Source organism: Crocodylus siamensis, chromosome 6 (assembly GCF_052110815.1).
Source record: "Crocodylus siamensis isolate JL-2025a chromosome 6, ASM5211081v1, whole genome shotgun sequence".
NCBI lineage: Eukaryota > Metazoa > Chordata > Crocodylia > Crocodylidae > Crocodylus > Crocodylus siamensis.
Window position 1 is genome coordinate 33,799,610 of NC_143400.1, and position 12,136 is coordinate 33,811,745.

General features: G+C 56.8%; 1 protein-coding gene across 2 annotated transcripts in view; it reads right to left on the reverse strand.

Annotated features, from left to right (window-relative positions):
- Positions 1 to 4,395, reverse strand: part of TACC1 (transforming acidic coiled-coil containing protein 1) — a 36,911-nt gene extending 32,516 nt beyond the window's left edge. Inside the window, exon 1 of one of the 2 annotated variants that reach the window (XM_090051347.1) lies at positions 4,284 to 4,395. The gene's annotated coding sequence lies outside the window, so the exon portion shown is untranslated. The remainder of the gene's footprint in view (positions 1 to 4,283) is intronic. The other variant, XM_090051348.1, reaches the window with a different exon arrangement.
- Positions 4,396 to 12,136: the final 7,741 nt, after the last annotated feature.

The window sequence follows — 12,136 nt, forward strand, 5'->3', positions numbered from 1 at the left end:
TCGCCTCACTCGCCCCGAGGAGGAAGCCACTTCTCGTGTATCATGGGGAGGGCACAGAGTAGCTGATGGGCCTGTTCTCTCACTGAGGCCCTGCTGCTTGACATCATATCCATGCCATCTGTTAGGTACCCCTGGTGTGTCACCAGCGGGGTCACGTTTGTGCCCTGCTCTGGGTGGCTGCTCTCACTTGTCCTGGAAGGAGAGCCTGCAGCCCATTCTTGCCCGCTGTCACGCTGTAAGACAGAAACAGCAGCCAGGGACACAATTCCCCGCTCCTAACTAGACGCCTTTCCCTGCCCGAGCATGCTCCGTGCCCTTCCATGTATGGTGCTGTTGCTGTACATGGTCCAGATACAACACTGTCCGCCCGTGATGGTGACGCTGTGCTATTAATACCACAGTAACCATCTGACGCACAAAGAGCCACCATCCAGCAACGTTAACCTTGTCCCATCATTTCTGTGACATTTGTATGTTGGAATTGATTTTTCTCCCGTATTTTATGTTTTATTTCCCCTAGTGGATTTGAGGGCTGTGCCCCCTCTCGTCTTATAAACAACTCACCAAAGGCCAGTGCCAAGTCCTTAACGCTGCACTTCAGGAACAGACACGTTCACAAGGAGTGAATTTCTCTGTGTAACAATTGCCAGATCAGATTCAAGCTATAGACAAATTGCCTCCTGCTGTGTGTTTGGGTCCAGAGCAAAATCGCCGGCTCAATTAATCTTAGCTGGGATGCTCAAGACCTCAGTCAAGGAGTCCCTGATCAAGAGGGATAGCTCCATCTATGCTGCATGTCTCTAAAAACCAACTCTGTGCACTTGTGGGACCTGGTCTGTCTCTGCCTCCATTGACAGCCCAACAAACAGAGAAACAGCTTGACATTCACAGGGAGCTGCCTGCTCCTTTGCAGACACAACAGATCCTTGCATTGCACTGAAGTGATGAAGGTTGACAGGGGCGCTGCCTGGGGTCCAGCACGGATTCGTGGACCAGGAGCACTTCTAATTGTAGTGCCAACCTGATGGGAGGTCCGACGTGCCTGCAGATGCCGAGATCCTGTGTGACTGTGCACACTTGCACACCTCGCCTCTCCAGGCCAGCTCGGCATGGCTTTTTGGCAACCGGACTCACTGCAGTGCTGGGAGGGTGGCTCCAGGTGCCAGGGAGCGCAGCCAAGCTGCAGGAGTTCAGTATTTCTTAAGAATTCTGTCCTTGTAAACCAGGCTTCCGACCTAGGCTGCACGCAGCATGTCAGGCTTTGCTCCTTGTCAGCAGGTTACCCAGGTGGGCTGTGATACAGCGCTTGCCAGACAGAGCCAGCGCTCCGTCAAGTAGTGCGCATTCACAAATGAACGTGGGGGGCATCTGCCAGTGGCCGGCATGTCCTGTACTGGAGAGCAACCAAGTCAAGGGGACACGCAGCAGGTAATGTGCCTTGTGGCAGAGATCCACCTTGGTTTCTCCCCAAATTCTCTGCCCTGTGACAATGAGATTGGGATGGGCCCATCACAGAGGATTCACACCTCATTCTCTCTCTTTAGGTGACTTGAGCTGGCTGCAGTCCTGAGGGAGGGAGGAAACCTGCTCCCTCTGCCTACGTGACTGGCATCAGCTACCTGGGTGAGGGGCATCTACCTGGTGGGCTGGAATCTGCCCGGTAACAGGTGATGTATTTCAAATTGGTTGGCCAACAGCCAACCGGAGCTGGCCTCCACTGGACCAGGTGAATGAGGTCACAGGGGCTATAGAAGTTTGGACTGCCCAGGAGGTGGGGCAGCAGCCATGCGGGGGACTCAGAGAAGCCTTACCATCTGAAACTGGCTCTCTCTCGCCCCAAAACTCACGAGCTGGAAACTGCCTGTCTCCAGAGGGGAAACTTCACCAGTCTCTGGATGATGCTTGTGAGTAAGCTACTCAAGATCTGGTTAGATATCTAGCTGGCAGTAACTCAGATGCATGATCAAAAGGCTACCTCAGCCACACTGTTTGCTCTTTAGGATTTCTAAGATATTGTTCAATCTTGTACTCTATTTTCACCCTACCCCGGTAATCAATAAAGTCCTCCTTTGTGACCGGTGTGGGAGACTTATTGAGGGGTGGGTCTAAATTATGCCTAAGAGACCCCTTAGGTCTGCGGACTAAGGGAGACTTTACTTTTTGCCCCCTTGACTTGGGGAAGTGCCCCAAGTGCCTGTACTGGGTCAAGTACCCGTCGGACTATTAGGCCTGTGTTTCCCCGAGGACACAGGGCCAGGAGTGAGTCCATTCTCGGGGTGGTGGCAGCTACGTTACCCCCAGGCTAGCAAGCGTGCTCCAGGAAGGAGGTCAGCTGGACATAAGGCGCCCCTAGGGAGGCACTCGGAGCCTGGCAGGTGGTTGGGCGCAGGGAGGTGGGCAGCTCAACGCAGGAGCGCCCCCTACTGGCCCGCCACATGCCTCGGCGCCACTGGCGCGGCTGGAAAGCACATGGAGCAAAGAGGCTCCTTTCTGTTCCAGTTGCCTGAGGTGGCAGCTGCTTTTGTCACCTCTGCAGTTACAGTGCTCCCTGCTGAGGGCCCGCATGGTACGCTGGGCAAGCAGGGGCCTTTCAAGCATGTCCTGTAAGGGAAATCATGCAGGGGGAATTTTGCACACATGCGCAAGTGTGTGCAAGCACAGAATCACTGCGATAGAAGCTATTTAGCGTCGTAGGAGAGAAGACAGTTTTCCAAGCGCTGAGCACTTCAACACTACACTGTGCTATTGCCCCTCACCAGGCCCTAGGTCTTAAAGCGTGTTGTAAGCAATAATTAGCCCTCCCACCTGTTTTGCAGAAGAGGGCAGGATTATCCCCAATTCAGACCGGACAACTGCAGAAGGCAGAGGCCTGGCTGCCTGCTCCTGAGACATCACCCACAAGCACAGGCCCAGGAGTGAGGGCACCTGGGGGCATTTCCACACTTAGCAAAGCCTCACAAGAGGTAACGTTTTGTGCAGCAAGCAGCCCCTTGGATATTCAGGGTGTCCCCCCTGCCCCCAGCAAGCACATCAGGCTGGTTCCTGACCCGGTGCTGCACGCGGCAGCAAAGCTATTTCCCAGAGGGAAGGGGCTGGCATCCACAGAAACGCAGCAGGCGGCAAGCTTAGCAAGCATCAGGCGCTGCTTACTCAGCGGCCAGATGTGATGCTCCACAGTACAGCTGTGGGCTGAAAATTGACTCACTCCAAAGGGTTGGGAGGAGTCCACTCCTTCCCCATTGCTTTCTGACTGGCTCCCCCCAGCTAGCTGCACCCCACAGGCCTCTGGCACCCAGCAGTGCAGCGCAGAGCCGACCTGTGGAGTGGCAGCCGCCTGCAAAAGCAGCAGCTGGTAATAATTAGCCAGAAAGTACTTCCATGGAAAGCTCCATGTGCCCGGGAAAGGAGCGCCTCGGCCTCTGTGCTGCCCTGGAGGCAAAGTCTATTTTCGTTCTGGGACTATGACTAAGTATTGTGTCTGACAGAGGCAGCCTTGTTTAAATGCCTCCTTGGAGCCTCCTGTTTAAATGCCGCAGCAGCTCCAGGCCCGGCATTACTGGGGACAGCAATAATGGACACCAAGCACGGCTACTGCAGAGAGACGCTGGGATGCCACACCTCTGCCGTGACACCCAGCCTGGCTCCCAGTCCTTTGGTTTGCCTCCCTTGGCACGGGCAAAGCTCTTGCGATGCTGGCAGCAGCCATGGAGAGACAGGACGCTGCACCCAAGCCCTTCTCTCTCCTGCCTTGGGGGTCTAAGTTGGCAGGAGGTAGTTAAAACGCTGCTGACAGTGACAGGGACCTCTGTGTCTGGGACACAGTCGTGGTGGTGCCCCCTAAATGCCACAGGCAGAGACCCTTTCCCTCTGCCGCATGCTGGGAGTCAGAGGCACCGCCAAAACTGTCCTCCCTTGTGCTCATGCTCACTGCCGATCCAGAGGAGTCAGGGGAGGGAAATGCCCACGTCCAAGTGGGGATCCCACTGCTATAAGCAGCAGCAGCACGGCGGGGAATGAACATTAGCAAATGTTTCCAGGACAAATGAAGCAACTCTCAGACTCTGAGCCCCGGGACACGCCAGCCTAGGCTCCATCCTGCTCATGCTGAAGTCAGGGGCCGCTTTCCCCATGGTTTGCAACAGGAGAAGCACGGGGCCTCCATGCACCTGCTCGCAGCAAGAGGAGCAGGGAAGCTCCCCCCAGCTGGCACCTGAATCGCTCCCCGCTCTCTTCCCCGTTCGACTCCAGGAGTCCCCCAGCCCACGGCTCCCCTGGCTCCCTACCTGTCTAACCGCAGCCGGCTCCCCAGTTTCTGTGGCACTTCAGCTCTGACGGGGCCACCAACCCCCCCGATCCTGAGAAAGCAGCATGAGTGAGCGGCTGCAGGGGGAAAGGGGCGGTGAGGCAGGAAGGGGATGGACAGCGGTCGGTTGGGGGGCGTAGTGTCTTTCTGAACACCAGGCTTTGGGTTAGAGGAAAAGGATGTTTTGTAATCTTTGGCAAGTGCTTCCCAAGGCAGGGAGAGGAAATGGTCAGCGTCCTGGGGATCCTGGAGGCAGACAGTGCTGGCTAAGCCTTACACACCAGCAGCTCCCGAGGTCTCAAGCGACAGCCCAGCCCCTGGAGCTGGATCTCTCTCACTTTGCAGCAGAGGCCCCGCTGGTGTCATGCCATAAAAATGTGCTCTTGGCTGCAGCTTCAGCAACAGGGCCGCTCCCTGGGAAGAAACATCTCTCTTCCCAGCACAGGCTGTTCTCGCCAGCCTCTGGGCTGCAGGGAGACAGCGAGAAATGAGAAACATCTCTAAGAGGTGTTTCCTGAGCTGGTGTAACAGAACTGGTGATGGCTGCATCCTTGCAGCCCCCTGCCATGCCTCCTGCCCGTGGTTGGGATCCTATGCGGCAGGCAGCTTTAGCCCAATACAAGTGACAGACATTGGATGAGCACTGGGATTTCACTTCAGTAGGCTGGAGTGACACAGGTAGAGGGTTTGCTTCAACATGACACTTTTGTCTAGAAACTCACCTGTTTCGCTTTTTTTTTTTTTTTTGATTTGATTCAAAGTGTAGAAAGAAAAGTTAATGGCCTGGGTAGGTTTCACTTGGGACTGCTGGAACCTCCTGCATGGCCCCAGATGAATATTTCTGCCCAGCCCCTGCCTCTGTAGCCGCTCCGGCGGCTCTCCAGGCCCTTCCCAGCAGATGGCAGCAGGACTGCGTTAAACCACGTTCTCCACAACCTGCTGCTCTGGATTTTCGGAAGAAGGCGGCAGAAACAAGACCACCCCTTTGAGACTTCCCACTTTCACGGGCCTCGCTCTGCAGAGCCAGTTCAGGCTGAACTGGCTTTGGTGCACACGCTGTCCTCTGTGTTTCCAGAGCCCTGCACCGGGAACATGCCCTGATGACCCTGGCACTTCCTACAAGAAAGTTCACAGACCCCTAGAGAAGTGGGGCTGGAGGGGACCTCCAGAGGACATCTAGTCCAACCCCTGCCTGATGCAGGATCACCCCTAACCACACATCAAAACAAAGTTATCCCTGATCCAGAGCTGGAGCCCCCTTCGCACCGATGAAGCCGAGCCTGTCTGCAGCCTGGTGCTGCACCTGGAGCGGTTGGTCTCTGATGAGACCTCCGGGTCAGCTCTCACCTGGCTCTTCCCAGGAGCTGCTGCCCATTTCCTTCAGTCCCTGCTGCTAGGGATGTTGGCACTGTTGTACCACCTTGGAGAGTGGCAGGTATTCCCAGGAGTGCAGCAGGTGGGGCTTTGAGGCCTATACCGATACCATGAGACTTACAATAAAGTAGTGAAAGGAGCAGGCAGGAGCGAGGGCTGGCCAAGAGGCAGCCAGGATGGGAGCTCAGGGCAGGGCACACCTTGGGTGTAGACCAAATGTTCCTCCTGATTGTGCCACGTCCTTTGCTTTCACCAGGAAACACAAACATATTCCCTCGCTCAAATAAAGAGACTGAGGGACTTGGCTCAAGCTTGTCAAACAACCCAGCATGCAATTTCCCATCAGGCAAGCACTGGCCCAAATGGAGAGCTGCAACCAAGTGAAAAGAGCAGGTGTTTTGCACCTTTCCTCCCTGTAGGCTACAGTTTCATAGTTTCATAGCTTCTAGGGTCGGAAGGGACCTGCACCATACCTACAGGCTGGGGAGCTCCCAGGGAGCTGGAGCTGGCTTTTTCAAAGGGACTCTCATGCTTCAGCTTGGCTGGGGGGGGGTTCAGCCAGGGATTGAGCAGAGGGTGGGCTAGGTGTGACCTCCCGAGGGCCCTGCCAGCCTGGCTGGGCTCTGAGTCTGCCTTAGCAGTGCAGTTGCTGTTCAGTCCCTGTGCAGATGCAGGATGGAAGCTGGGGTTGGCCTCCCGCCGCTGCACTGTGCTCACATTGAGTTCCTGCTCCTGCTTGTGGCTCCCCAGGATTGGGCCCTGGTGAAGATGACCAGAGGGAGCAAAAGCTGGGGGCTTTTGCTTAGAGGAAGCAGGAATATTATCAGTAGTGAGGGCCGGTGTCAAACAGTCCTGATCCCCGCTCCTCTATGCAGCCTGGGGGCCTGCATGACATGGCAGTGGGCCAGCCCCAGGCCCGAAGTCCAGGGGCAGCAGGAGACATTTGCAGACCTGGTGTCTGGCCCTTGGGGCTGCAGTATTGTTGTTGGCTGACTCCATGATCTGGGAGCAGGGTGGCACCCAGGGGCGCGCTCAGCCGGTGCCAGCAGGCCCTCCCTGCTGGTTGCCTGACTGAACTGAGGGATGCCTGCCCCCTCCCGTGCTCCATGTGGGAAGCAGAGCAGCCCCACACTTGGGCCCCGGGTGCATCTCACACCCTGACCTGCGAGCGTGGGCTTGGGTGTCTCTGAAGTTAGTGGGATTTGAAGAATGGGTGTAAGGGCTTTGCTGAACAGTAAGGGGCTGAGCCTGTGCGGGAGGAAGCTTTTCAGATCAGTCCTGTGCCCTGTGCGCTCCTGGATGCAGCTCTGCCCCACAGCACGTCGCTGCTTGGAGCCATCCAAGGATACAGATGGGTGTGCCAGTGCGAGCTGGGCAATCCCTGTTAAGGTGTCATGTGTCTGTGGGCTGCAGGCCGTGAGGATGATGAGAAACTGGTTGTCCCAGGAAAGGCATCATGCAGAAAATGTCTTTCTGGGCCCATGCCCCAGCAGGCTGGAGTAGCGGGAGTTTGTGCTCGGCATGACTGCCGGCTCCAGGAGTGCTCCTGGGGCGTGGCGCAGGAATTCAAACAGCGGGGTATCCCACAGCTCCTGGGGTTTCTCATGGGCTGAGCCTGGGGCTTCTTGAACTATAGCTCCGAGTGAGCTGGCTATACTTGCTTTCAGAGCGTGTCCCTGAGCTCACAGTCTGTTCTCTGATGTGAAAGAGTAAACTTGCATTTTATCGTGCAGGGTCAGTGGCATTTCATAGTTTCATAGTTTCTAGGGTCAGAAGGGACCTGTACAGATCATTGAGTCTGACCCCCTGCCATGGCAGGAAAGAGTACTGGGGTCAAATGACCCTGGCGAGGTGTTCATCCAGCCTCCTCTTAAAAACCCCCAGGGTAGGAGCCAGCACCACTTCTCTTGGAAGTTGGTTCCAGACCCTAGCCGCCCTGACCGTGAAGTCGCGACTCCTGATGTCTAGCCTGAATCTCCCCTCTGCCAGCTTGTGACTGTTATTCCTGGTCACTCCTGGCGGTGCTCGGGGGCACAGGGACTCCCCCAATGCCTGCTGGTTCCCTCTGACTAGTTTGTAACAGGCTACTAGATCCCCCCTCAGCCTTCTCTTATGGAGGCTGAACAGGTTCAGGTCCCGTCGCCTCTCCTCATAGGGCCTGCTCTGCTGCCCCCGATCATGTGAGTGGCCTCCTCTGGACCCTCTCCATGTCGTCCACATCCCTCCTGAAGTGTGGCGCCCAGAACTGGATGCAGTACTCCAGCTGCGGCCTGACCAGTGCTGCATAGAGGGGGAGGATCACCTCCTTGGACCTGCTCGAGATGCATCTGTGGATGCAGGACAAGGTGCGGTTGGCCTTCCTGACTGCATCCCCACACTGCCGGCCCATGTTCATCTTGGCATCAATGATGACTCCAAAACCCTTTTCCGCCTCCGTGCTGACAAGAAGGGAGTTCCCCAGCCTGTAGGTATGGTGGTGGTTCTTCCCCCCCAGGTGCAGCACCTTGCACTTGTCTGTGTTGAATCCCATCCTGTTCTCATCCGCCCACCCCTGTAACCTGTCTAGGTCCGATTGCAGCCTATTCCCCCCTTCTAGCGTTCCCACCTCCCCCCACATCTTAGTGTCACCTGTGAATTTGAACAGAGGGCTTTTCACCCCCTCGTCCAAGTCACTGATGAAGATGATGAACAGTGTGGGCCCGAGGACTGAGCCCTGGGGGACCCCACTGCCCACATCCCTCCAGGTCGAAAATGGGGTCCACCACCGCTCTCTGGGTGCGGCCCTCCAGCCAGTTAGTGACACATCTGACTGTGTGGGTGTTGACACCGCAGTCCCCAGTTTCTTGACGAGAACGGGGCGAGAGACAGTGACGCAAGAGCTGCAGACACCTCCTGCAGAGCCTGGCAGGGGCAAAGCGAGCATGCACTGGGGAGGAGGACGGAGATCTCATGCTCAAAATGAGCACATCACGGGCCTCCCTCCAAGACATCTCTGGAAAGCAGAGTATGGTGGATGGGCCTCCTGTCCCTCCTGCTCCCAAGCCCCATGGAGGCAAGGCAGTGTCTGCAGCCTGCTCCCTGCAGAGGGAGCGCCAGGAAAAGAAATTGCAGGCAGGCATCTCTGCAGCAGCCATTCCAGCTAAGGGAGGAAAGCTGCCGCAGAGAGGGGAGGAGCGACCTGCCTGGCAGGGGATGTGCTGCGGAAGGAGGGATCAGGGAAGAGGAGCCGGAGGTCACTGGAATCAGGGAAACGCAGATCCTGTAGTCACAGAGGGGAACAGGGCCCCTCTCAGTTGTTCCCAGTCAATGTGGCACCAAGCAGGGCTTGACTAGGCGATAGCTTACCCTTCTCATTCCTGCCTGTTGGAAAAAAGGGCAGGCAGAAGAGCCAGCATTCCCAGCTGTCCCCAGAGCGCCCCAAGCCATGCAAAGCCACAGCACACTGCCCCGTCCCATCTCCTCCAGGCCATGCCAACACTCACCACCCATATCTAGCACCTCAACCTGCGCAGCCCATCCCAGCTCCCACCCCAGAGTGATCCCTGCAGGGACGTCTTTCCTCTGGGGGAAGGGGCAGAAAAGTCACAGGAGCCACAAAGCTGCGCTCCAGAGCAGGGTGCGGCCTGTCGACTTTCATGGGCCCCTCCCTGGGAGCTCTCCACGCAACACCTGCGTGCAGCCTGTGTCAAGAAACACTGAGGTCACCTAAGTACGGGACTGCTGCCCAGAGGTCTTAGGTGCACAATGCAAACTGCACACGGCCGAGCGGCGCACTTCCTGGAGCGACCCACCGGGTACAGTCGCAGCCTGGGCTAGGCACCTCCTGAACCAGATGATGTCACCTTGCCCAGGTAAAGGCGTTTCCTGCAAGGGCGCAGGCAATGCCTGTGCGCTCCCGGGATGGAGAGGGGTGCGCCATGTGCTGGCACTGCCCTCCTAGTGCACACGCCTCGCTCCCACCAGGCGTGGGAAAGGCTGTGCGCCTGAGCAGCTGCCTCCTGCAGTTCCTTCGGCAGAGGGCAGCAGCGCCTGCAAACCTGTTCAGGAACTAGCCGCTATCTCCGTGCTTGGAGCTTCACCTCCAGTCCCGCTCGCCCTTTTCATCTGCAACTTCCTGCTATTTCTCATTTTAGTTCTTTCCTATTTCACACGTTCAGCTTCTAACAGAGGGCATCCTGCCTTCCCCAGACTTGGCCGATGGCTTGGCTTCGCGTGCAGGGGAAGGACCTTGCACGGTGCTGGTTTCGGACCCAACAGGTCCACGCGCACTTCCCCTGAATCGCTGCGAGGCTCAGGCGTGACATTCTCCCTGAAGCGTTAGCTCAGCTGCCCGGCAGAGCTGGTGCATACATGGGACCCAGCTGCCTGCATCAGGGACCGCGTTCGTAACAAAGCTCGGGCTGCGCTGCAGACTTGCAGGGCCATGGTGATGGGACACTGTTCGAGCTGCCTCGAGAAAGAGGTGCTTGGGTTGAATGCATTACCACTCACGCTGCCTAGGGCGTCCTGGAGTCCTCCCAACGTGCAGAATACAGTGAGTTAGTATCCACGGCTTTAGGGTGCGTATCCGTGCTTCGAGCCCAGCCTTTGGGAACATGTTGGGACCAGATTTGGGGACTTCGAACAATAGGAAAGACCTTACAAGGAGCAGCGGGAAGTCAGGCCCCACACTCAGCAAGTGAGCGGCCTCTGTGGCTGCTCAGATCTCTCTGATTTCCTACCTAAGGAGGTTGCAGCTTCCAGCTCCTCCTTTTAAGTCTGTGTCTTGGCCCCCGGCTTCCTTTCCTTGTGTTTTGGGGCCCAGGCTCTGCCTGCCAAATGGGATCTGAGGCAACGCACTGCTCCCTGGCTGGGCTCCAGATGCAAGGCAGCCCCTGATGTTATCCTTGTGAGCAGGTGTCTCCCCCTTTTAAACACCAGCCTTTTCCTTTGGCTTCTAGGAGCTGGATGTGCAAGGAGGTGTTGGCCCCAGCTCCGTGCCTGCTAGCATTGAAATCCCTCCCTTCCCGTGTATAGCCCTGCCCTTTGCCACCCCCCCGCACGCAGCAATAGGAGGCACCTCTGTGAGACATGGGGTGATTTAGGAAGTGAAGAGATGCTCAACTCCAGGGACATAGGCAGTGGATGAGCTGCAGTGGGCGTGGGGCTTGTACGTAATGCTGTGTGTGTCTGCCCTTCGTGTGCTTGTGTTGAGAGAGGAGTGTGGGCATCCTGGTTTGTGCAGCACATTCACGGGTAGTACAGCAGATAAGCAAGAAACACCAGAGCACAGGATAGGGCCAGTAACTGCCCCCTATGCATCTCAGCCCCTGCAGAAATCCCACCCCCGCCCCGGTCCTGCAAGTGCCACCTTGTCCTAAACTTTGAGCATTACAGGGTCAAGGCATGTATCTGTCTTTCCAAGCACGTAAAGCAGAGCGAATCTGCAGCACTGTAAACCTCTGCTGCCTTGACGTGTAACAGGAGCCACGTCTGCTCCGTCCACATCCTGCATAACAGCAACCCAGCGTGCTTCACGAGTGAGGCCGGGAATTCAGCAGCTGCCGGGGACCGATGCCCGTTCTGCCTGGAGGCGACTCCAAGCCAGAGGCCCCAACATGTGTGTTTTGCCATTTGCAAAACCACCGCCACGTGGGAAATGAAGCCAGCCTGGGCCCACCACTCCTGAGGTCCCTCTGAGCAAATAACCCCGCAAAGGAGAGGTCTGTCTGCACACATCCTGCTGGACACATTTTCCAGCTGAGATGGGAGGGCAGTGTATCAGTCAGGTAGTGCCCACCCTTCTCACCTGGGATTCGATCGGCAGCCAGCGATTAGAGAAAGCGGACGTGCAGCGTGCAGGATTCCCAGGGGAGGAGACCAGTGCGGTGCGCTCTCTCGGCGCACACCAAGGGAAAAGCAGCTCTGTCCTGAAACCGGTGGCAAGTGCCTGGCTTTCTAGCACAGCCACAACCACAGGCCTTTCCTGTTTTGTTGAGTGCAGCAATTCATGAGATGAATCAGAAAGAGCTGTTCCGCACGGACTTCAGGGGAGCCAGGCCACGGCAGAGCAGGGGCAGCCTTCGCCAGAGCTGCTGCGCAAGGCCTCCGCTGCAACTGCGCTGACGCTACATAGAGCTGAGGCTGGCTCCAGCCACCTGCTGGGAGCATACCTCTGCAAGGGGAGGAGGTGGTGGCCAGGTCCTTCTCCTTTTCTACACCAAAGGACACCTCTTTTGGTTGGGCCCTGCCTGTGTTTTAGGAGAACGGTGCAATCCATTGCCGTGCAACGTGCTGTTCAAATCTCAATGCTCTCCGCTGGGCAATGTAAACTTAAAAGCTTCCCTTTGTGACCCGGGCTGCCAAAGATGGGCTATTTCAGCTGCTTTCTCCCCAAAGCACCAGCATTATCTAGCGCACAGTTAATTCCACCACAAGTATGTGCTGGCCCCTAAGGCTTGTTTCAGTTGCTTCCTGCTT